Raw genomic sequence first — 23,231 nt, forward strand, 5'->3', positions numbered from 1 at the left:
TCTGTTCCCTAAAATCAGTCTCCCAGAGCAGTAGTTCTTACCTTTTTTTTTGTATGGGGACCCATTTGTGAACCAGGCCAGTCCCAACCCAGTGCCCCTCGCTCCTGACCCATTGCCTCTGGCCCCCAGGCTCCAACCCCCCAGTATGTAGGGCTGTCCTAGACGAACTGGTAGCTCCCATGAAATCTGTGGGTAGGAATTTCTTTTGGTCATATTCAGACCAAAGAGAGACTCATTCACATTGGCATCCTGTTGGCTAGAGGGAAAAAAAAATGCATGGATGTGGAGACTTGAACTTGAAGCCCTCCTTCCAGGACAGCACTGAGGGATATGTCAGACTGTTCCTGGAAACTAGCACAGTTCCTTCCTACTCACGCCACAGCTCCTCCTCCTCAAATGCCTCCAGAACTAGAGCTTCTTGCAATCTTAGTCTGAGACATGAACATTTAAACTTGCTAAATCAATGCTAGAGTGCCAGAAGTGATAAGGAGTTAATACAAGGCAGCAGTGATGCCTCATCTGGGATATGGTATGCTATTTTCTTTATTCACATGAAAGAGAAATGATATTGAACTGGAATATGGTCAGAGAAAGGCAGAAGAGGGATTAGGATGAGCCTGAAAAGGAGAAGAGATTACAGGAGTTGCACTGGTTTAGCCAAACATGGTATTTCCCAGCTGGGGCAGTGTTCACTTGGGGCTAAGTACAAACAGTCAAAAAGCCAGAGGCTGAATCGATTCAATCTTCACAGGTTAGTCTAAGCTGTGTACATTGAACCTATAAGCAAGTGAACAGACATTTACTTTTGATTCCAGAAATGCAGCCACATGGCTGCAGTGGCCCAGGCCAGAAACTGGGGAGTGCTAGCATGCACTGCCCTGCTCCACGGGAGCAGACAGCTTGGGCCAAGGCTAGCCCGCCCACTCAGCAAAACATCCTGGGATGCTGGGGGACTGAGTTAACTTGCATCTGGAGGGGATCTGGGATAGAAATTCAATTAACTGATTGAAATCAGTTAAATCTGTTATTACATAGAGTCTAAATCCAGTTAAGTCTGATATTACATCCATCCAGGTTTATCTTAAACTGGTTTCAGCCATTTTGAAAAAAAGTTAATGTGCACTGCGCTTCTATTGTGTTACAGAGCTGAACTGGTTTCTCATCACTTATACCAGTTTATGTGTAACTTCTGTCCCTAGACCTATTGGGTGTAAGGGTGGGGGGGGAAGGGTTGGGAGAGGAGAAATGTAAATAGAGGGAAAAGAGTTAAAAATGAAGCTGAAAGTGTCCCTTTGATTGTTGGAGAGATTACGGTGTAGGTGTGACAGAGTATTGTTGCTTTAAATGTTTTAATGTGGAATACTGGATAAGCATTGGATAGAGATAGTTTAGCCTTTCTGCATTGGTGTGCAGGGTTGGACCAGGTGACCTGTTAGGCTCCTTCCAACCTCACGAGTCTGCAATGGGGGTGTGGAGCAGCGTGGTAAGTTTGAAAAATAAAAAAGGGATACATGACCCAAAACCAGTTTGAGAAACGCTGAGCTACAAAATGAAAGCTGAGGAGTGATCTGTTGTTGCTGTCAATAAAATACACCCCAGCTAAGCAGCAGAGAGGTGTCTCTAGTGGGTTATGGAATAGAGAAAATCCCACACAATTTACTGATTCGTTTTGATGCACTGGCTGGGGGAGTAGTTAACTGATTGCACGATTTCACAATGATTACACACTAAATTTATACAACACAATTTTATTTTAAAACTCTTTGCTACGTATATAACACTGCTTAGCTTTAAGAAACACCACAAACATTAAAAACACAATAATTACATATATCAGAAACAATGCTCCGAATACACTTCCTTCCCAAACAATACTATAAGAATTAGTGTTACAAAAACAACTACAATTACAACTAAAAGTTAAATTTGAATCAATACTATTATTTTTCATAATATACTTACAATCCTAGAATTCCAAGAAGCCAAATACCAAAATATGGTTTCATTCCTCAGTAGTACGATTCAATGGGTTGGCCTCAGTAGTACGGTTCAATGAAATGGGCTCAGCAATACAATTCAATAGGCTGGCCTCAGCAGTGATAGGACTAAGTCCCCTTCCTTCAGTCCTTTTCAGGTGCTCCGCGGCTTCAGCGTGAACTAAGAGATTCGTGTTCACGGAGAGGGTGGTTTTAGGTGATCAGTCTGAACCGGGCTATACTTGCGATTTTTCCTTCGTTGTTCTACAAGTATAGTCACCTCCAAATTGGGACAGCAAGTTACCGTTTTTATTGAGCGAGTTGCCGTCAGAGGGCTCCTCCTACTCAATATATGGTTGCTCCCAAATTTGGGCTCGGATCTTACTCAACAGATTCTTTTACCTTTGTTGAGCATTTTAAATTACCTTTGGGAAACTTCCATATCACTGCAAATGCCCTTTTCTTACCAACCTGGTCAAAAGGCCTCAGGGTTTGATCTCTTGGAATTCAGGATATTTGCTCTCTTTGTAAAAGATTTCTAAAAGATTAAATTTAAATTAAGACTTTAAGCGAAGTCAGGACCTTTTGCACGTAGTCCCAAAACAATGAACTAGATAAGGAGATAAATCTTATCTTCTTCCCGGAACTGGCTAATGGGCAACCTTTACAAACATTCAAACTATTTCATTCAATATGACAAGAGGAAGAAGAGCTACTTCAGGGAAAAGGCAATGTTATCATAAACACAAATGAGCGCAATCTGGACACGAATACATTTAGGCTGGAAATAAGAGGAACTTTTCTAGCAGGAGAGTAGAGATCTGGAATAACCTTCCAATAAATCTAGTTGTCTCTCTTTTTTTGGCCCCCTCTCTTCCAAAGATAATTGATATTCAGTTGACAAAAGGCATTATATTATGGGGCTAGTGATAGCAGAGGGCTGAATTTGATGACCCAAGAGGTCTCTGCCCTTGGAAACAAGGAACAATAACACAGCACTGGGGGGGGGAGATGAAAGGGAGGACTATTTAAAAATGCAGCGAGTGTCTGTCATTTGTTTCTCCAGTGAGTCCTACTGAGAAAATCTAAACTTTTTCTGTAGCAAGTGTGTCTTTCATACTTTCCCATGCAGAAGGCATGGTGGCATCAAGGAAAAAAAAAGTCTATTGCTGCTAAATCTCCTCCTCAAACGGGCTTCTTCTGCCACCTCGTGGGGGCGAGATCTAGTTGCAGGCCTGCTCTGCCTCGCTTAAGTCTTTGCCTTTTGTGCTCCATATGTTTTTAGTCAGTAACAAGTTCTGAAATCTGACAGTTCAGTCAAAACAATATAATTCAAGGAACTTAAAAGTAACCACAACAGAGGGACTGTGGAAAACTGCAAGTTTTCAGTGCAAGGCATTTGCAATTGAAGGAGCCAAAATATTTTGAAGGAATAACAACGAAGCACTAGAACGGAAACCAGGGTTAAGTCAGATGGGGAACAAAATGGAACGAGATTAAGCATTTCAGATGCTAAATAAATCTAGGAGGATACAAAGCAAAAAAATAGAAGCAGTAAAGAAATGGAGAAATTGGAAACGGCCTTTATTAACCCTCCTGGTTTTGGGAAGCAACATTTCCTATCTATGCATGAATGAAATGCTTGTCTACTGCATCGTGGCATTCCCGTCGTTAATGTTTGTGGGGGTTTTTTGTAGTCTCCTATTAACAGGCCTGGGCATCGGTCTTTGTTTCAGAGGCAGCTTCTAATTTCATATTTTCAATGTAGGATTTGCATTTTAGATTTACAATTTAGTGTGCTAACAAGCAGCAGCATTGCTTCATTATTAGTTCAAATGTGGCACTCCACATCTGTTCTCTTACTGTTATATATCTGTGGCTGGAAATCCTCTTCCTCAGCAAGGGTTGGGAAAGAGTCATGCTGACTGACGCAGTCTGGCCACAACTCTGCGGGCCATGGCAATAAAAGAGGCAAATCACATCAGCTGAGCACTTTGTCATGACGGGCTCAAATGGTGCTCGGCTTATTATGAAATTGGAAGAAATGCAGACATGCACACAGGACCTTGAGATCCTCTCACACAGTTTCCTTTCCCGGAGCAGGATCAGTATACTTATAGACCGTCCCTAACTTGATTGTCTAAAGGATTGTTTAAAACCTCCAGTGGAAGCAATTCCACCCCCTCCCTGATAACATTGTTCAGTGCCTAATTCCCGTTCTAGTTAGGAAATGATTCCCAATAACTAACTTAAATCTTCTTGGCTACAAATTAGCCAGTTATTTCTTTTCTTACCTCCAGGAGTCATGGAGAACACTGGATCATCATCCTCTTCATAATAGGATATATGAAGACTGGTATCATGAAGACTATATACTTGAAGACCGTTATCGTGTCCTCATCCATCTTCTCTTTTCCTAGACTAAGCAAGCCCAGTGTCTTCAGGCTTTTATAGAAGGACTGCTTTCTTGGATGTCGTGGTTGTACACTCCTTAAACTGGTCACTGTCCTCTGGACACCTTCCAACTTGGCTACATCTTTCATGCAGTGCGGTGCCCAGAACAGTAATCCAGCTGAGGCCTCACCAGTGCCAAGTGGAGAGGAATAATGATCTCCCAGCACTTGCATATGACAGTCCTGTTAATAAGTCCCAGAATGCTTTTTTTGTTTTGTTTTTGGTCATAACATCATGTTATTGGCTCATTCAGTTGGTGGTGACTAAAACCATAACCCTTCCCTGCTGTATGACATACAGCCAGTGATTTCCACTTTGTATTAGTGCATTGGATGTTTTCTTCTGAAGCAAAGCACTTTGGACTTGTCTTGGTTGAATTGCATCTTGGGTTTCAGATTCTCATTCTGTTCTCTCAAGCGCTTGCAAACCCTCCCATTTGGTGTCATCCATGCAAGCGCCTTCTCTCTTCCATTATGTAAGTTAACAATGATGCCATATAGACAGACCCCGGAAGAGCCCCGCTTGACAGGCTGTCCCACTTCGACAACGAGGTATTAATAGCTACCTCCTGAGTGTGGTTTTTAAACCAGTTGTGCACCAACCTTATGATGACTACATTTAGACTCTTTTTTCCTTTGTCTGGTGATGGGAATGTCATCAGTTGCTTCCCTCTTATCTGCTAAGCCACTTGCCCTCTCAAAGGAGAGGAGATGAGTTTGACATGATTTATTTTTGCCAAATCCATGTTGGCAATTTTTCTCACTTTGTTTTTATCCTCTTGGTGTTTGCAGACTGACTGTTCAATCATTTGTTTTAGTGTCTTTCCTAGTATCAAATTTACACTTATTCTCTGAGTTTTCCTCTTTCCTTCTTTGAAGGACAGGTACTCTGTTTGGCTTTCTTCCATCCCCTGGGACCCTTCCCATCCTACATGAGTTCTCAAAGATAATCGTTAATTGTTCGGAGATTGCTTCAGCTAAGGTGAATCTCATCAGGCCCTGCCAACTTGAATACATCACATTTATCTAAATATTGTTTAACCTATTCCTTCCCTATTCTGGCCCATGTTCCGACCCTTTGCTGAAACTAATTGTGTTATGTGTCTGACCACAATTAACTTGTGTTTTTATGGAAACTGGAGCATAAAAAGCAATAAATACATCAGGTTTCTCTCTGCATTATCCATTTTTTGCTCTTCCTCCCTGTTAGGTTGTATATCTTTACTTTACTTTGTCTTCCTCTTACTCTTGACGTATTTATTGAATTTTTTTCATGTCATCTGCTATATTCCTTGCTGCTTGTAACTCACTGTGTACCTTAGTCTTTCTGATTTTTATCTCTGAGTGTTTCTGCTCTTCCCTTATTCCTTTATATTCATCAATATCATTTGGTATTTTTTCAGAGGTAGTGCCTTGAAGGTACCTTGAAACTACAGTCAAGACACCCGTCAATCTTTTTTTGATTAAAATGAGTAGATCAAGCTCTTAATCTCTCACTGTAGATCCTTTTCACCAGCTTCAAATAACCTGGGGGCCTCTATTTTTCCTCTTTTGGAAATGTGGACATCAGAATTGGATGCAGAGTTCTAGTAAGTGCTTCATCAATGCTGTTTAGGGAAAGAAATCACTTACTACTCCCCTGTACACCCGTCCAAGGGTTTTGTGAGCCCTGTGTGTTGACCACACCGCTGGGAGCTCGTGTGAGCAAGCAACCAGATTGCGATACCTAACAGCTGGGAATGCATAGACTGCTCACTTGCAGTCCCAGGCCTCTCAGCAGAGTGCATTGACGAAGGGGCAGGAGTACATTACAACAGGTATGTGACTTCTGATTCAGAAGGTAGGATGCACAGAGCAGCAGGGCACATCTCTGGATGGCCACTGCCTTGTGCTTTAATTGTACAGTAAAGACCTACCCACTTTCCTTTGGACTGCTTCTTGGGTTTGGCTAGGAAATATAAATAAAAAAAAGACAAATTTTTGAAGTTAGAGTGGTACTAGTATCTATCTAGATCCATGAAAACTAAATTGTTATGGTTGACACTGAAGCATATCAGCACAGTCAAAGCTGGAGAGAGGTCGCTTATACTTCATGGATATTATTAACCTTTAGTTGTGGTTATGGTCAAATGGAGCTGGCTGCTTTGAACATACTTCATGGTATAAAAAGTTTTTAATTATTTTATTTATGGGAGCTCTGTTTTAACTAAAACTGGCCATTGCCAAAAAAGTCATGGCAATCCTCCCCCCAGCCCCACTCCCCGACCTCCCCCAATGCTTCCTGTCACCAAGAACAGAGAGAGATTTCCCCCCCAGCTATTAAGTGAATACAGACTTCAGAGAGAGTTGGTGGTTGCAGACACATTCACTAAAGCATCATACAAAAGTACACTAAAGCGACGGCCAGAGTTGGATTATGTCTCTTTTTAACAACATAAAACAAAGCCTGCCTGGTCTCAGATAAAATATGCACTCTGATTACCAGCATAGTTGGGATAAGCACATTTCCAGCCCTTACTGCCAATGTAATGGGGAGATCTCAGGACTAGCTGAGCTTTGTTGAAATGCACTAAGATATAGATATAAAAGGGATAGAAAAAAATCTAAAAGAAGACCAGAGATATTTTATGCAGGCCTCAGTGAACAGTGACAGTGAGGAATTTGTTGCGACCAAAATACAAGTCAGGTCAAATGAAAGAGCCCGTATTGGTGGGATAGAAAAAATTGGCCTCTTGGAGCAAAGTATGCGCAGTTTTCCATAAATCTAGGATTTGCCTTGGGTTTTTATTCTCACTCCCCTGAGATCACCTTACCAAAAGAGACTGCAGCAAAGCAGGTGATTATGTACCTCAGGGCCATTTTCGCCAGGCAGGGCAGACTTGACATCGTTGTATCTGACAATGGGCCACAGGTTAGTGGGTATGAGGTCAAGCAGTGTACAGTAAAGTATGGGTTTGGCATAGCACTGCTAGTCTCTTTTTTCCCTAGTCCAGTGGGTTAGTGGGCAATTGATGTTAAAATAATAAAGCATCGACTGAAAAAAAGCTGTAGAATCAGGCTCTGAACTGTCTTTAGTGCTGTTAAATTACAGTCACACCACTGAAACATGGATTGCCACCCACTGACATTTTGTTCAATAGAAAGCTGAAAGCCACAGTCCCTGGCTGTTAGATATTGATGTTGGGCCCTGGGGATTTGCACATATTTAGAGACAGATGAGGCCAAACAAAGAATTTGATATGATTTGAAGTCCCCTGAGCACCAGCATTTCATAGCATTAAAGGATGCTGAGTATGTCTGCGACGGGGAAACAAACAGTAGCAGTGTTGTACGAGGCAGGCACCCCAGGTAGATGTGAAATGTGACTGAATAGGTGACTGCTTCCCAGTGCTAGAAAGGAAGAAGACAAGGGACACAAGGCTGGACACTTTTCTTGAGAAGACTTCAGAGTAACTGCCACAGAAAGAAGAGATGGTTCGGTCTGGGGACATCTCGCCGCTAGAACTACTAGACTTACCACCACCTGGCTCTTGTGGTGCTAATGTCACAAGGGAGCTCGACTCTAGCAGGTCCATGCAGCAATGACATCTACTTAAGATGCTAAGCGCATGTTGCTTTTTAAAATACATGTTAAAAAAAAAATTCTGCCTTTCATCAGTTGGAACCAGCTGTGGTTTGCCAGGATTCAAGCCAGGTTGAACAGTGCTGATCTTTGACACCAAATAAAGCAGATGGTTGTCAGGTTCTTTGGCTCTGAACTATACAGGGCCTAGCTTTTCCTGCAATCCATATTGCTCAGTGCAAATGCCCTGCCGTTAGCATTATTTACCGCTATTCCGATCTTCCTGTTGTCCACACATTTTATCACTAATTTCGTACTTACTTCCCAATCATTGATACAGTATTGAATGGAATCAAGCTTAACTCCACTCCATGTTGATGGGCATTACTTAATAGTCCTAGATTTTAATTCTGTAATACCTGTACCCCATATTAGCTTTGTCACCATGTTGTTGTGGGCAAGGACAGACCAGCTGCCCTGTATTAACCTAGATCATTCTACGTACCCTTTTGGACAACTCGCATGCCATTAATTTGCTTTTCAATCTTCTGGAATTGTATTCCAATATATATTCAATGTATATATTCCAATGTATTCCTAGTATTCCCATATATATTCAAAGAAAACGTCAGCCAGGCAGACACCTCGGCCAACTCTTTTAAGAAACTTGAGCACAAGTTATTCCGATCTGAGGACTTATAATAGTTGTTTAACGAGCTCCTGTTGTTACTAATGAGAGGTGGAAAGCAGATCATCATCTTCATGGGATACGTTTTTTTCCAAATACAGAACAGAAACAGCTATTTAACAATGTTATCATTTCCATCTGGTAATGGGCCCAAGTCAGTGCTAGAATTTCTTTTGTTTCCAATATGTTTTGGGGGAGTGAGCCCTTAATGTTCCTGTAGCTTGAGCCAGGCTAGTTCATATTGCGTGAAGTACAAAGTAGGGCTAGCCCAGAAAAATCAAGGGACAAATTCTATCCTGGCACTCGGTGTACCACAGAGGGCAGTCCTTTGCTGGCTTGAGGATGAACAAATTTAGGGCTGTCCAACTCCTAAGACCTTGGGGGCTGCACGAGGTGTACCATGCAGATACTACTCCTCTACACTGCTGTACCATGCAGCATGATCCACCCCCACGCACAACCCTGATTCCCCTACACAGGGCATAGGTGCAGTACTGGACTCGTGCACGGCTCCCCAGGCTGCTGTGCCCCCGGAGTCGAATGCAGGAAGTGGAAGCCAGAGGAAGGAAGGGTGAGCCTGGGACTTACGATGCTGTTGCAGCTGCAACAAGTGGAGTGGGGGGGAGGACAGCAGCCAAGTGAGAGCTCAGGGGGTTACACTTGAAGCTCTTGCAGGCTGTCACTTGCAAAACACTGAACCAGTTCAACCAGCAGCTTCTCCCACCTCAGGGTCTGGACCTGGGTCAGGACCTCCCTACAATTTTGGGAACGTTCACGTAACCTGCACTCTTCCCACTAGAGTGCCAAGATGCAACTGTCTTACCGATCAGCCACAGTTTATACGGTTTCCACTGTTCAATGCATGCCAGACAGTGCATCTACACGCTTACAGTGGAGCTGACTAATTAGCTCTGCAGCAGTGTCAGCATTTATACATGCAGTACTGTTAGGCCGGAGTAAACTAATTCGCTCCGCTGTAGGATAGTACTACCCAACACGAATACTATCCTACAGCAGAGTTATTTATGCTGCCACAAAGTTTGTGTGATGGTGTTTGGGGCTGACTGAGGCATTAGGGTACTACAGTGTGGGGGTTGCCTGCAGCTAGCCCCACACTGAAGCCTCAACTCGGCATACTGAGCCAGACATCGCTTGGGCTGGCAGGTTAATCCCCCTTCCCCTGCTTCCCCTGGACTCCCTGTCAGCCAGGGCTGCTACAGCGCAGCTCAACATGCTGTGGTCCTGGGCGTATGTGTAAATGCCGCACCTGGGAGCAATAAACTGGCGTAAACTGCACTGGAGTTTATTGCGTTGAATTAATTTCACAGGTAGATGTTCCCACTGTCATCTTCAGCTTGAGGAGTTAATTACGCTTTGGAGATCCCAGGTTGGCTCCTTAATTACAGTTATTGCATGAGTGATATGGGTTCAAAAGCAACTAGTTATTAGAGAGAGTATCTGACGTGATCAAGAAATGAGCAATTGGTCTAAGTCTTTAATAGCAGGGAGTGCTAGGATTTGCAGCCAAAGGCAGATTCTGTCCTGACAGGTGCCACACCTGGGATAGAAACACCCTTGCAAACAGTACACTAAACCATCCCTCCAGACATACCCAGCCACCTCCACAGGCCAGTGTAGGAATGGGTCTGTTTCCTCACCTCTTTCCTATTTCTCTGGGGCCCCTTGGTGTAGAGGTTAGGAAGAAGGAGTCCTTGTCCTCTGAGGACTGTAACTTAATCTCAGCCTTTTCACAGGTGCACAAGGAGGGTGGAAAACAGATTTTTTCTTCCTCCCAGGGCCCATCCTTTCCAAAACACACACCCCTGCAGCTTGTACATTTTTGCAAGGCCCAGGCTGAGCTTGGCCAAACCTAGGCCTTTTCACACTACTTGCACAAGCTGTTCTCAAAGCCCACTTAGAAACAGCAGTGGCTGCTAGTAGAAGGTGAGTACAGCAGTCTGGTTTCTGTCTGCAGCAGAAATCAGCCTTACGGGACAGTCTCAGTCTTGTTGGCATTACACAAAGAGCTGAAGTCTCCTACCTCTAGAGCACAGAGAAGGATATAGTGAGCCTGGAAGCTATCAAGCTCATGCACGTTCGTTTTTCCTAATTGAGACCTTCACCTGGTGGTGCAAGCAAAATCCTGTCAATGCATAATGGCCTCATGCAGCCAAAGTAGTGGCAGCAGGGAGCTTAATTATAATAAATACACGTCGTCTGATTAAGAGGGATAGGATTGTTGGAGGAAGGGCAGAAGAGTAGGGCAAGGAATGCATTGGTGAAATAGGAGCTGGAAGAGAAAGGAGCAGCAGATGTCATGAGCTGATTCAGCAGGGCCAGTGATGGCTTTGGCCAGTAGCACGAGTCAGGCCAGGCAGGAATTAACACCTCCAAGGGGCTGCACTGAACCTGCATGTATCTATGTCTTCCCTTGAGGGACCTTTCAGTGGCCGAGTGCTTAATGATGGGCTGCTTGCTGACAAGCCTGCTTCTCTATAATTGGCTGATGGGGCTTTCATCCCTCCCAGGAGGGGTCAGCACCTCTCAAGGGAGGTCTGGTTCCCCATGGAAAGCCGGGCACTGTGCTCATTAAGACTTTGGTTTTCCAAACTGTGCAGAAGGGCCTGTTAAATTAATCGCCCTGTCACTTGGATGTGGGTTAGGTTATACTTGTCCTCACTGAGTGGTAACATCATTTGGGAGAGTGAGGATGAGCGACTGACTTGTGAAATTCTTTCAGCACAGGGGAGATCACTTCACTTTTCAAAGTTGTGGCCCAGAGCAAAAAGCACATCAAGATGCCTATAACACATGGCAGTGGGAACTTCTAGATAGAAATATTTTTCCTGGCTGGAAAGTTACTTAACAATACTAGAGAAAGGCTTTTCCCTACAGATAAACCCCAAGCTCCAATAAAAATAAAACCCATGGGGAGGTAATGTGGCAGGAAGATGTTTATGCCTTGCTGGAAAACAATGTAATTTTGCATCAGCTTGTGGATCAGCCTTTTTTTTTCTTTTTTCTCCGTGAACGTTTGAATTGCTGAGGTAGGTGTATGATTTACCATGTAGTATGTCCATTGGGCAGTAGAGGGAGCACTATGTGTGTTGTGTAAACCAGCCTATCCATAATCAGGAAACTGTAATGTTGGAGAAAAAGCTCTGAATAATGTAAAGGCTATAATTGCCCACTCTGCATATGCAGAGTAGCTAATGAGATAAAGCTGGAGGGTTCTTTTCTGGCACTATGAGCATTTTAAACGTAAACACCATCAGTATGCATACATTAACTTCCTTGAATAATTAATGGTAGGAGTGCAACTATATGAGTAAGGTAATATTGCAATCACTTGGTGTTGAGATGCATGTTTATTTCCTAATGAACAAATAACTACCTTGCCTCAAAGGTGTTGTCAGCACGTCATGAAAACTGTTGTAAACAAATATCAATTAATAACAATTTAACGTGCAGCTCTGCTACCTGAGTGTTACGCTCGCTTATTTAAAATGTGGGTTGGGGTGAGAAGAGAAGACGTCGCTTTCTCCTTTATTAAAACCAGGATGTATCTGAGGTTCAGTGCAAATGTCAACTGCTAGTAGTCCAAGGCAAAGGAGAGGGGAGATGTCCGCCGTGGATAAGAAACACTCTTGATTCATTTTGCATCGTTTAAAATTTTAAATAGTCCTAAAACTTTTTTTAGAGATCAGGAGGTGTGGCAGGGCACTGCGGGTGCCTGCCACTTTAAGGGCTTGGAGCTGGCAGCCAGCAGGTGCCTGACGAGGGCGGCCATTTTGAATCTGGGGCTGCCCATATACACAGGGCAGTTCTGCTGCTGGAGGCCAGGCAACAACACCGCCTGGCCGGAGGGCTGCTGGTATCATCTGGAGGTAAGGGAGGAGCTGTAGGGGATGGTCAGGAGGCTCATGGTCCTGGGCATGACCTAAAACTGCACCCTGTCGGGAGTGGATGGCCTGGTGGGGCTCCCAATGGCGCGGGAGCCCCCAGGAAATGCCAGGCCAGTGACCACCCTGGTAAAAGGTGGGTCGGGGCGCCTTAACCCCTAGCCCCCACGACCGGGTGGGTTTCCCCTTCATAGGGTCTGGAAGGTGGACCCCATGGAGAAAGAGTGAGGCCATAGACTCAGACCTGTTTGAACTCCCCCTGACTGGTCCATACTGGGGCCAGGACCAGAAGGGCTGGGGCCCACCATGAGGGACGCCCAAGAGCTGTGCACCCGGGGCTCCGACTGGCCTGGAGGTGAGCCAGGGCTAGTGAGCCGAAGGTCCCGGTGGGGGGACCGCACCTGAAGGGGAAGTGGTTCAGGGAGCTATGCTGCCTGGTATGAAGGCGGATGAGACCGCCTGAGGGGAGGAATCCAAGTGGGGTTCAATCAGGAGGATTCTGGGGCCCAGTGTGAGGCCGGTGATAATGATAACATTGAGATGCATCAGCGAGGCTTGGGCTGCGGTGTAGGCGAGGAATGGAGCCACAGATAGCGCCCTCTGGCATCGGGGCAGGAAATGGGCAGCCTCCCACTTAATTACATCATTAACTAATTAATTCCAACAAGGCATAGCGGGCAAGAAGGCAGGCGGTTAGCCCAGAAACAGGTGAGCGGGCCACAGTGGGATCGGCCCGGAGTTGGCCTCTGTTACAGGTGGGATGTAGTGAGACCGTGAACACAACTGAGGATGAAAGTTTCTTGCACATACCTGCAGCATTGCCAGTCTTAAAGTGCCACTAGCTCTTCTGGGGTTATTGTTATCACTGGCCTGGAAAGTTGGCATCTTTCTGCTCCCAGTTCGAACACTTGCTCAGTGTACGGGAGACCCAGGGTCAATCTGTGCCTCAACTGGGAGGATTCAAACACACATTTTTGTCCCTAACCACCACTTAATAGGCTGGGGTGGGGGAGCTCTCTTTAGGCATCCTGGTCCACTCTGTAGAAAAGAATTCAAGGTGCGTTTGGCCAGAAAGAGAGAGCAAGCGTGAAGCACGAGCTCTGTGTTTAGGGCATGCTATGAGGCTGAGCTCTGGAAGAAGAGAGAGGCTGTTCTGTAATCAAAAAGAAATGCAAAACTCTACAACTCTTGGTTCAGAGATGATACCTTCTATTAGACCAACTAAGAAATCACACCCCCCAAAAAATCTTTTTCTGCAAGCTTTTGGGCTCACATGCCCTCCCGCAGGCTCAGGGACAATTAAAGATGGTAAAAAGTCCTCATAGGTAGATAATAAACTCTTCTGTAATCAAGGCACTGGGCTGGGGAGCGAGGTTCTATCTTACTGCTGGAGATGGATTATCTCGGCATAAGAAACCAGTTTAAAGTTGCACAAGCAATGCTGACATCCTCTTAAAGTGTGCGGTGCTTTTAACACACTAAATGTGTGCTTGTGTTTAATCAGCTACTGCACTGATTTCTTTTTGTTTTTAAACGCTTCTTTTCTTGGTGCTCAGTTAATACAAAATACAGATCTGTGCTCTGGAGAGCCTGTATTGGTTACATGCTACAGTTTCTCTTTTGATTATTTATTCCCTCTTTCATTCTCGCTTTCAACTTGGTCAAAGAGCTGTGCTCCAAACTCCAAAGACCTCTCTCTTCTGATCTCTTTTCCTGACTGCAAGTCTTAGATATATTTTAAACAAGCTGTATATCCATAAGGGGAGGGGGGAAGGGGGACAGTACATACTGGAACAGGGTGTGTAGTTCTTTTTCAGGGATTTGGCAGGGAAGAGGCTAAGCCTAGTCCCCTCACTAGAGGACGGACATGCCCTGGGTGTAGGGATTCGCAGTGTAGCAAAAGCTGGGCCATCTCCGATGAATTCATTTTCTTTCCTTTTCCCCTGCTCCCGCCATAGAACAAAAGAGATTTCCTGAAGGGAGGTGAGTTTAACCATGAAAATCAAGAGGGAGGAAGAAAGCTGGGATGGAGCAGAGTGCTGGTGGAGTTATTTTTCTCTCTGGACATGCCTGAAGCAAGGGATGGCTGATAGCTTTGGTCTGGGCTTTGGCTGAAGGAAACCCTGTTGCACTGAGCCGCTAAATGGGCAGGCCACTCTTTCTGTTTACTTCTGCCCTGCACACTACAAAGGTATTCAAATCTGCCTGGATGTGTCGAATCTCATCCTGCTGTGATTCGCTTGGAACGTGACTCTCATTGCAAGTGGTGCTTGCTACAGCTTCACGTATTTGTGATCCACTAGTTCACAGGGATCCTCTACAAAGTGGATGTCTGACTTCCGATCCCTAAACTTTGCTCTGTGGCAGAAGGTCCAGACAACACGCTTTGCTCAAGTCAAACCCAAACCATTCCTGTAGTTCTCTGGCCCTTATGCAAGGCCTCTGCTCTAGCCTTATAAATCTTATTGCTGACCATGGACATGAACTTCACAACCTGAAATCCTATGGATTTTGGGTGAAAAGTATTTTTGTATATGCTCAATGACTGGCTTTAAACCCATATATTTTGGCTGTTACATTTCTTTTTTAAAAGGGGAACAAACAATGGCAACATAACTTTAATAATCTTAAGCATCTGTGCTATTGGCAAAATGATTCGTTCTTAGTTTCAGGGCTTAAGCTTACATGTCTCCTAGCCCCTGACTCTCAAAGGCTTTGGGAGAGAGCCTGCCTGTATCTTTCTTGTATGGGGCTGAGCACATCCTGGCTTAACAAGAAACTATCTATCACTTAAAGTCAGGATGTAAAACCCCTGAAAACTGTGATTTGTAAGGGGAGAGTAAAACCTAGCTGTAACTTCAGCAGTGCAAACAGGTCACAGCTTTTATTTAGTAATGGGAATAAAATCAAGATGAGGAATTGTGTACATTCATTAGAAAGGTTTGAAACTGTAACTTGCCAAACAGACTTCTGTAACCCAAGCTAAATGAGTGAATCTGTTTGCCAGATCCTACCATATTTCTCACGTACAACATATGTATTTCCCTCAAAAATCAGCCTCCCGAAATTGGTGTGTATGTATTAAGTGAGGAAGCTGATTTTATGGCTCAGATAGAAGCACCCTGCTTTGATTCCTGCTCCACAGTGCAGCAGCTGTGGCATCACTATTCAGGCATTGAAGGAAGTCAGTTGACTTAATGGTCCAGTGTTCTTTACTCCAGAGGTGTTAACAATTGCCCCTTCTCAAGGTCTTGACGTTTCACAGATCAAGTTACACTTTCGTAGGCCAGTTTTGCTGTCTGCTAGCTGCTCCTAGTCTCTTTCCTCCTACTTCACAGCCCCAGAGATCGCTTAGCTTTTTTTTTCAGAATCATAAATCCACCCCTGGAAAGCCATCTTCAGCAGTAGCTAGGGTTTCAGCTCTTTTAGTTAAGCAGAAAACAGAGGGTGAGTCAGCTGAAGATCAGGCTCTGTCTCTGCTCTGTGCAGCCATAACTGGAAATTTCTTTTCTTCATTCTGCCTCCCCCCTCCCCCCCCCCCCCCCAAAAAAAAAAAAAGGTTTGTATTATATTTTGGGGTATGTTGTATATGAGAAGGTATGGTATTTTTTTCAAATAGAAATTTTTGATAAATTCCTGTCAAATTTGTGAATATTTTTAGATTGACCAACACTGGAATTTTTTCTCAGTGACTAAACTTTTCTTCAGAAGAAACAAATTGCCTTGCTTCATGGCCTTGCTCTGAGATATATAGATAGCTATATAGAGATAGATATCAATGTCTATATAGAGATAGATAGATCGATCAATCGATCTAGATTTATATAGATATATATAAGGTCAGCTTAAGAAACAATAAGCGATCCTCCCCCCCAAACCCAGATTTCTCTGGAAAAAGGCAAGAGGCGATTGAAGTGGCTGAGACTCTCTAATAGTGTTAGGCTATTATCTGATGTCCTTTACCTTCTGTTAATAGGAAAATAAAAGCAAGTAACCCACCCCGCTTCAAAAAATTAGGTACCAAAACACTCTCTTGATGTAATGCAGGTGAAGCAAAAGCAAAATGGGGCATATGGCTAAAAGTCCAAGCAGTTCTGGACAGCTATCTGTCTGGTTTTGGTTTGAGATTGTGTTTGTGTTCATTTAAAATGGCAGGAGTAACTAACTACATTTAGTTTTCCAGATTTGTTTTTAAACGTGGACCAATTTGTGATAACAACTTGGGTACTACACACGCTCAAGCATTAAGTGGATTTAGTTTGGGATTTCACAAGGGACTTGTAAATGCAATGCAAGTGTTGTTAAACAACTAAAGAACTACAAGTCTCATGGGAGAAATGAATGCAATCCCAGTAGCTACAATGATCTCTCACACAATACTTCACTCTGCATGGGAGATCTCCTTCCTTTTCTCTCTCTTTTTAATATCACCTCTTGCAAACACACTATTCCTTGGGAGGCATCAAATGACCTGCTGATCCATGCACCTGCGTTATCTCTGTGGTTTCAGTCGCTGTGATTTGGTAATGCAAAACTTGGTCTGCTGCCTTGACGTGCCTTAGTGACAGCTAGCATTTGCAGTCCACAATGTAGCTGCCCCCATGCAAATAGCCTGGGGTAGAAAGGCCAGCCCAGCATGGGAGATGGTTCCTGAAGCTGTCTCTGCACAGCAGGTTGTCCTCATGAATTGCTCCTGGTCTCAGGCTCTCTTTAGACCTGGTAGTTTTTGACTCCCTAAGGTAATGCAGGGAGAAAGCAATGTGCAACAAAAGCAGACAGTTTGAGTCTCTCTCACACTAATGAGCTTATAGAAGAGACACTGCTTCCTGTGGCGGCTGCTTTCTTGTTTGAGGACGAAACTCTTTATTTGATGCAGGGCTTTAGCTGTCTGCACTCTGTTTCTTTACTCTCATACAGTCGTCCTTTTTCTGATGGTTGATTAAATGTCCAAAACTCACCTGTCACTTCTCCAGAGGGCTGTGCATGTACAGAGGAAACCACAGGGCTCAATTTTTTGGAACCACAGGAACAAAATCCCTATTTTTTTATTTTTTTTTTAAGGAGCTTGTCAAAGGCTCAAGACTCGAGAAGCAGCTCAGAGAGGGGGAGAGCGCAAGCTGGGGAAAAGGAAAAACTAGGGAGAGAAAAGAGGGTATTTTGTTTAAAGCAGACTGTGATGGAGTGAGACTGCAAACCCACTTTTGCCCCAGTCTGGAATAGGCTTTCATCTTGGAGGTCTCCAACGATGAACTACTATTGCATGAACCCTTGCACCATACCCCTTTCTGTAATTGTTATCGTCTGATATGACATCATCCAGAGGACCTGATTGAGTGCGTGTTGTCTTCCAATCCAAATCCACCGCAAATGGATGGAGGAGCTGGTTAGCTCTTCGTGTGAAAGGTTAGGCTATAGCTGAAATTACTTGAGGTGGCTCAGCTGTATCATGTCAATAAAATGTGCCATCAATGAAGGAATTGGCAGTAAAATATCCCTGTGAATGCTTGTAAACTGAAAGCACATTTGCAAGGTGTCAATAGAGTGTTTGGTAGATGTGATCAGCTGCTGCACCCATTACAAACCCCCCTTTCTGGGATTTAAATTCTAGTATGTTTAACTGCACTTGGCGCAAGTTTTCGGTAATGATTTCTGCTAGTTTAAAGTAGACTGCGTTGTATTCGCTGGATGTCTACATGCAATATTAAGGTTGTGTGTATGCATTAACTGGGGGCCATGCTCCCAGCATTCCTTTGTAATAGGCTGCTGACTGTTTACTCGGGAAGGATAACAATACATCTTCGCTATTACAGGAAGAAGAGATGTTGGAAAGAGGGAATCTCGCCAAGCTATGAACTTGTCACAGGTATCAGCCAGTTATTTTAGTCTTGATTTTTATAGTCAAATGCATGGTTAGACAAAAGAGGCCATTTTTTCCCTTGGTATAGTTCCATTCTTCACACAGAGAGATGAAACATGCTGGTATGAATATGGCAGTCTGTTGCCTTGGTATTTCATGGAGTAGGAGGAAAGATAGCATTGTGATTAAGGGACTGAGACTCGAGTTCTGGGTTTTGTCCTTGGCTCTGGCACATAACTCTGGCACCTTGTCTCTTTAGATGGTAAACTCTTTAGGTTGCAGACTGGCTCCATGCACACAGTGAGATAATCTGGGAGAATTCTTCCAGGTTTAATCTCCTGGTAAATAAATTTACCCAGAGCCGCATGTACAGATATCTGATTACTGAAACCCTGAAGAACAGAGAGCTTGCAGTACTGACACTGCAGCTGGGGGCGGCAGAGGGTGGGCTGTGCACATATTTCCACATACTCTGTAGGCTCCTTTAATCTTCCTGGTGACAGATGGCAGCTGTGTCTAGGGCAGCCCTGATTGGCTGACCCCATGACAGCCTGTGCTTCCCTGCAGCATGATATAGGGATTGTGAAGGGGGGATATTCTGGAGCAGTAGGGTCCAGTGAGTGACACATTTTTGCCCTGGGAGGTGGGAGGGGTCCTGAAGGACCATGCCGTCTTCTGAGAAAAGCCACCGCATGTACAGACATTCGCTGTTCCAGGAGAACTCTCCAGGGAGTGATTTAACCCTGGTTGTTCCCAGAGTATCTTTTCTCCTGGAGTGGCAATTTTTATTCTAGGAGAAAGAAAGTCTGAACATCTGGGCTAAGTATAGACATGCAGGAGGTTAAATCAGGTTTAAAATGGCCACCTGGTTTAAACTTAGCTTGTCTCAGTGATGACCGTACACTTACAGACCTGGTCTCAGTGACCGGAAGCCAGTCTAAACCTGTAGCTGAACAGAAGTTCCATGCACACAAACTGGTTTAAAAATTGCAGAACCTGGTTTAAGATAAACCTGGATGTATGTAGTATCAGACTCATTCTATTTAGTTTAAACTGGTGCATGGAACTTCTGTCCACTTCCCCTGCACAGCCCCAGAGCTGGGAAAACCCAGCCACTGACCCCAAACCCAGGGTTGCTCTTTTCAGTCCTCGCAGTCCCTTGTTCCCCCCACAGCCAGTGCTATCAACACCCATCCCACAAGCCTCTCTGGATGCAGCTGCTTTTATCAGTGTTACTTGCTCAGCTCCAGCAGCAGCTAAGTCCCCATGGGGGAGAAACGGGAGGAATGGGGGTGTAGTTTCACTGGGAGAGACCCCTCCCCACCCACAAATTGTCCCTGCACCCCTTACCCCTTGTGAGTCATGTCTGCTCCCTTACCCCACCCATGGGTTGTGCCGGCTCCCCTTACTTCTCAGGAGTCACACTTGTGTGTACCTGCTCCCCCCTACCCCACCACAGGTCATGCCTGCTCCCCCTAGCCCTCGTTGGTTGCACCAGTTCCCCTACCCCACCCCTTGTGCATTGCACCCACTTCCCCTACCCCACCCGTGGCTCATGCCTGCTCCCCCCACGCCTCGCAGGTCATGCCTGCCTACCCTCTGCAACCCACCTGCGGGTCATGCCTGGTCCCCCCACCCTTGTGGGTCACGCCTGTTCCTTCCCATGGGTTGTGCCTGCCCCCCCATCCCCTGGCAAACCCTCGATCCCCTCCAGCCTGCTGGACCCCCAACCCCCTGGTTAGCTCTCCCCTCCATCCTTACTTACCATCTTGAATTGATTTAACCTCCATCTAATGCCCCTGAATGTGTGTACTTAGCCCTGTACACTCAGGGTTTCTCTTGAGAGAGCAGCACCCCTCCTGGGAGAAACTGAATGTCTGTACAAGGCCAATAGGTGAGGCAAATAACACAGTAGGGTCCTGATTTTGGTTGAGGTCTTAATTGTATTTGAAGAAGTATTTTGTGGCCCTTCCAACTACAGTTTCAGTTGTTTGGGCCTTGTTCCAAAAGCTATTCCACGTCAGTCGGCTGAAGAGCCTACAAAGGAAAAACTATTGTATTTTAGCAGTTTCTCTTTTGTTTTTCTTTAACTCATCTCGGTCACTTGTTATATCAGCCACTTAAATCTAGGTATGAAGTATAGGCACGCACGGGCATTTGAAAACACGCTGTAAAAAAAAAAAAAAAATCTCTGAAGTATTTTTGGGTTTGTAAAATGAGAGCTTAGCCAGCAAAGATGTCATTGAATACACTGTAGCTAGGCTGTGCACACGTCGCTAACAAATTGGCACAGTTTTCATTCCTCACAATCCACATATATGATCTGTACAAAGTTAATTCAAAATCACACTTGGGAGCCATTTAATCATTCTGCAAAAGGCTGGCCATCCCAGGGTGTTGGCCTGCGAAAAGATAATGGATGTTCCGACTTTTATAACTTGTTACCATTTCAAGGCGAGTTTGAAAACCAGCGAGGCTGCTGTCTTGCTGAGTAGCTGTGGAAGGCACGGAGATCAGAAGACCTTGTTTTCTGTATTCTTGGGAAAGCAACTGTGCCCAAGTTCTGTCATGGTCATGATGCTGTTCATCATCTCCCTGTCATGCTCTCATACAGCGAGGGGGTTTGGCTTTGCATTTAATCAAAGTAGATATCTAAAATCCGAATGCTTGTTTGTTAGTTCTTTCTTTGTTTTTTGGACTCGGCCTTTACTGAAGTGTCCTGACCATGGAAATACTCCAGAGGGTAGTGATCTAAACAAGGTGGCTGCCTTTGGTTTGACATTGCAGTCTGAGTCCGACGTAGGGATTAAAAAGCAGGGTTAGAAAACAACTGTGTTGTTTCAGTGAAAAATGTCATTGTGAAAACTCTCATTTGGAATGAAAGATTTGCTTAATCCAAGGTAATTCTTAAAATAAAAATAGGGAATTTGTTTAAGCTAAATAACGTCTTTCCATATTCCTCAGATGACTAAATCAAATCGAAGTCCTGTCCTGCATGAATTTTGGGTTGAGGATGAAGCAAACAGATTGGTGAGTGATAAGATAACTTAATACTTAGGGCTGTCTCCTTTTTGTGCATATGCTCGGCCTGCCTAGCGAACCTTGAATTTTCTCTGCACGGTGTCATAGCTTCCACAGGAGGGATGGAGAGTTGCCTTACTTAGCATGGCCTGTAATCTTGGTGGCTTTCTAGAGTCAGGTATGTGACTTTGAATCTACTCAGGTTGCATTGTACAGGGGTCTCACATCCTGGGCGAGTGCTGTCATCCCTGAGCTATTGTGTAAGGTGCCTTCTTTTGGCTGCGCTTTAAAGGACAATGGTGTCTGTGGCTACGTTTTATGTGGTTTGTTCTGAGCGTGCTAAGAGGGCACCTGCTGGATCCAAGTCCCTTGGGGGGCTTAGGCATGAGCTAAACACTGAGCAGTATCATGGCTGGGGCAGAGATGGGCTGGAGCAGACAGCTGTATGTATCTGGGGACGTTGAAGCCCAAAAAGTGCGTTTGGAGTGCCAGCAGTAGCTGAGGGGTTTCCTGTGGACTCACTTTTGGGATTCATTTTCCAAATTCTACCCAAGTCCCTTTCTTTTTTTGTATTCGGTCCCTGGTGACTTGGCTGTAGAGGGAGTTGGTCTTGGAGCAAGAAACTGAAACCAGTGTCTTAAGTCTACAACTATCATCCATCCTGTGGGGTAATTCTTCTTCTATTATGCTTTAAAGAAACATCCTGGTCCACGTGGCTTGGGGGTATGATCTGGGGAATTGTTTTCAGCCCTTTCTGTACAGGGAAAATTGTCTGGTGGCTCTCTGTTCAGAGTGGAGAGAATATCACTGAAGAAGTTATCCAGAATGACAGTATGAAATGCAATGACGCTGATGGTTTTCCCCTGACCAGTTCTGTTCCTTTTGTTGTTTTAATTATAAAACCTGCATAAATATACCTTTTGGTATAAATATTACTAATGTTGTCAGTAATTGAAGGTGAAACTGGGAAATGTATCTATCAAGCAATTTTCCAAAGTAATCGTTTATGAACATAGCTCTATTAATCTGTTTAGTCAGATGCAGAGAAGCAATAAAAGTGATTGACTAAAAACAATTAAAACAGTAAAAGTAAATTGTTTGTGTCCATTAAAACCTGCTGAGCCTGTCACATGAAAATTGTGCTTTAAATGTGAAAATTAAAACTATTGATTTTATCCAGTATGTACGTGAATATCAGACTTCTAATTTGTTTTGGTTTTCCTAGTTAACAGACCCTGGGGTCAGAATAAAGGTATTCCCTAAATTAGCTCCTGCAGACACACTTTAAAAACCTTCAGAAAGTCATACGTGATAAATAATGTCTGTAATGTCTCAGAGAAATGGGAATGTTTGTTTGGGAGAGTTAGATTAACTATCAGCACCTCTGCAGTGCAGGACTGCATGCAAATATTTACCAATAGATGTAATTTATTGCATTTTGAAGGAGCTGAAGAACAAGACATTGACATTAGAAAAATATGACATTCATAGAGTCTAGATTTTAGGGCTTCTCTCTTAATTTATGTGTGTGACTTTATTGTCATTTTATTTTTATGAGTTATACTAAATCTTGCATTCAGTGAACTATTATTTTTTAGTATTCAATTAAAATGATAGTATAAAAGGAGTAGTATATCTGGGCAGGTATTAAGAGAGTGGTGGAAAACTCCAGCTCATATATGCAGGGCTTCAGCCATTCAAAAAGGGCTAATGTCATGAAATTAAACAAACCGGGGCTTTAAAGGAGTATAATGCGTGTTGACTTACCAATG

Source organism: Alligator mississippiensis, chromosome 12, assembly GCF_030867095.1.
Source record: "Alligator mississippiensis isolate rAllMis1 chromosome 12, rAllMis1, whole genome shotgun sequence".
Classification (NCBI taxonomy): Eukaryota; Metazoa; Chordata; order Crocodylia; family Alligatoridae; genus Alligator; species Alligator mississippiensis.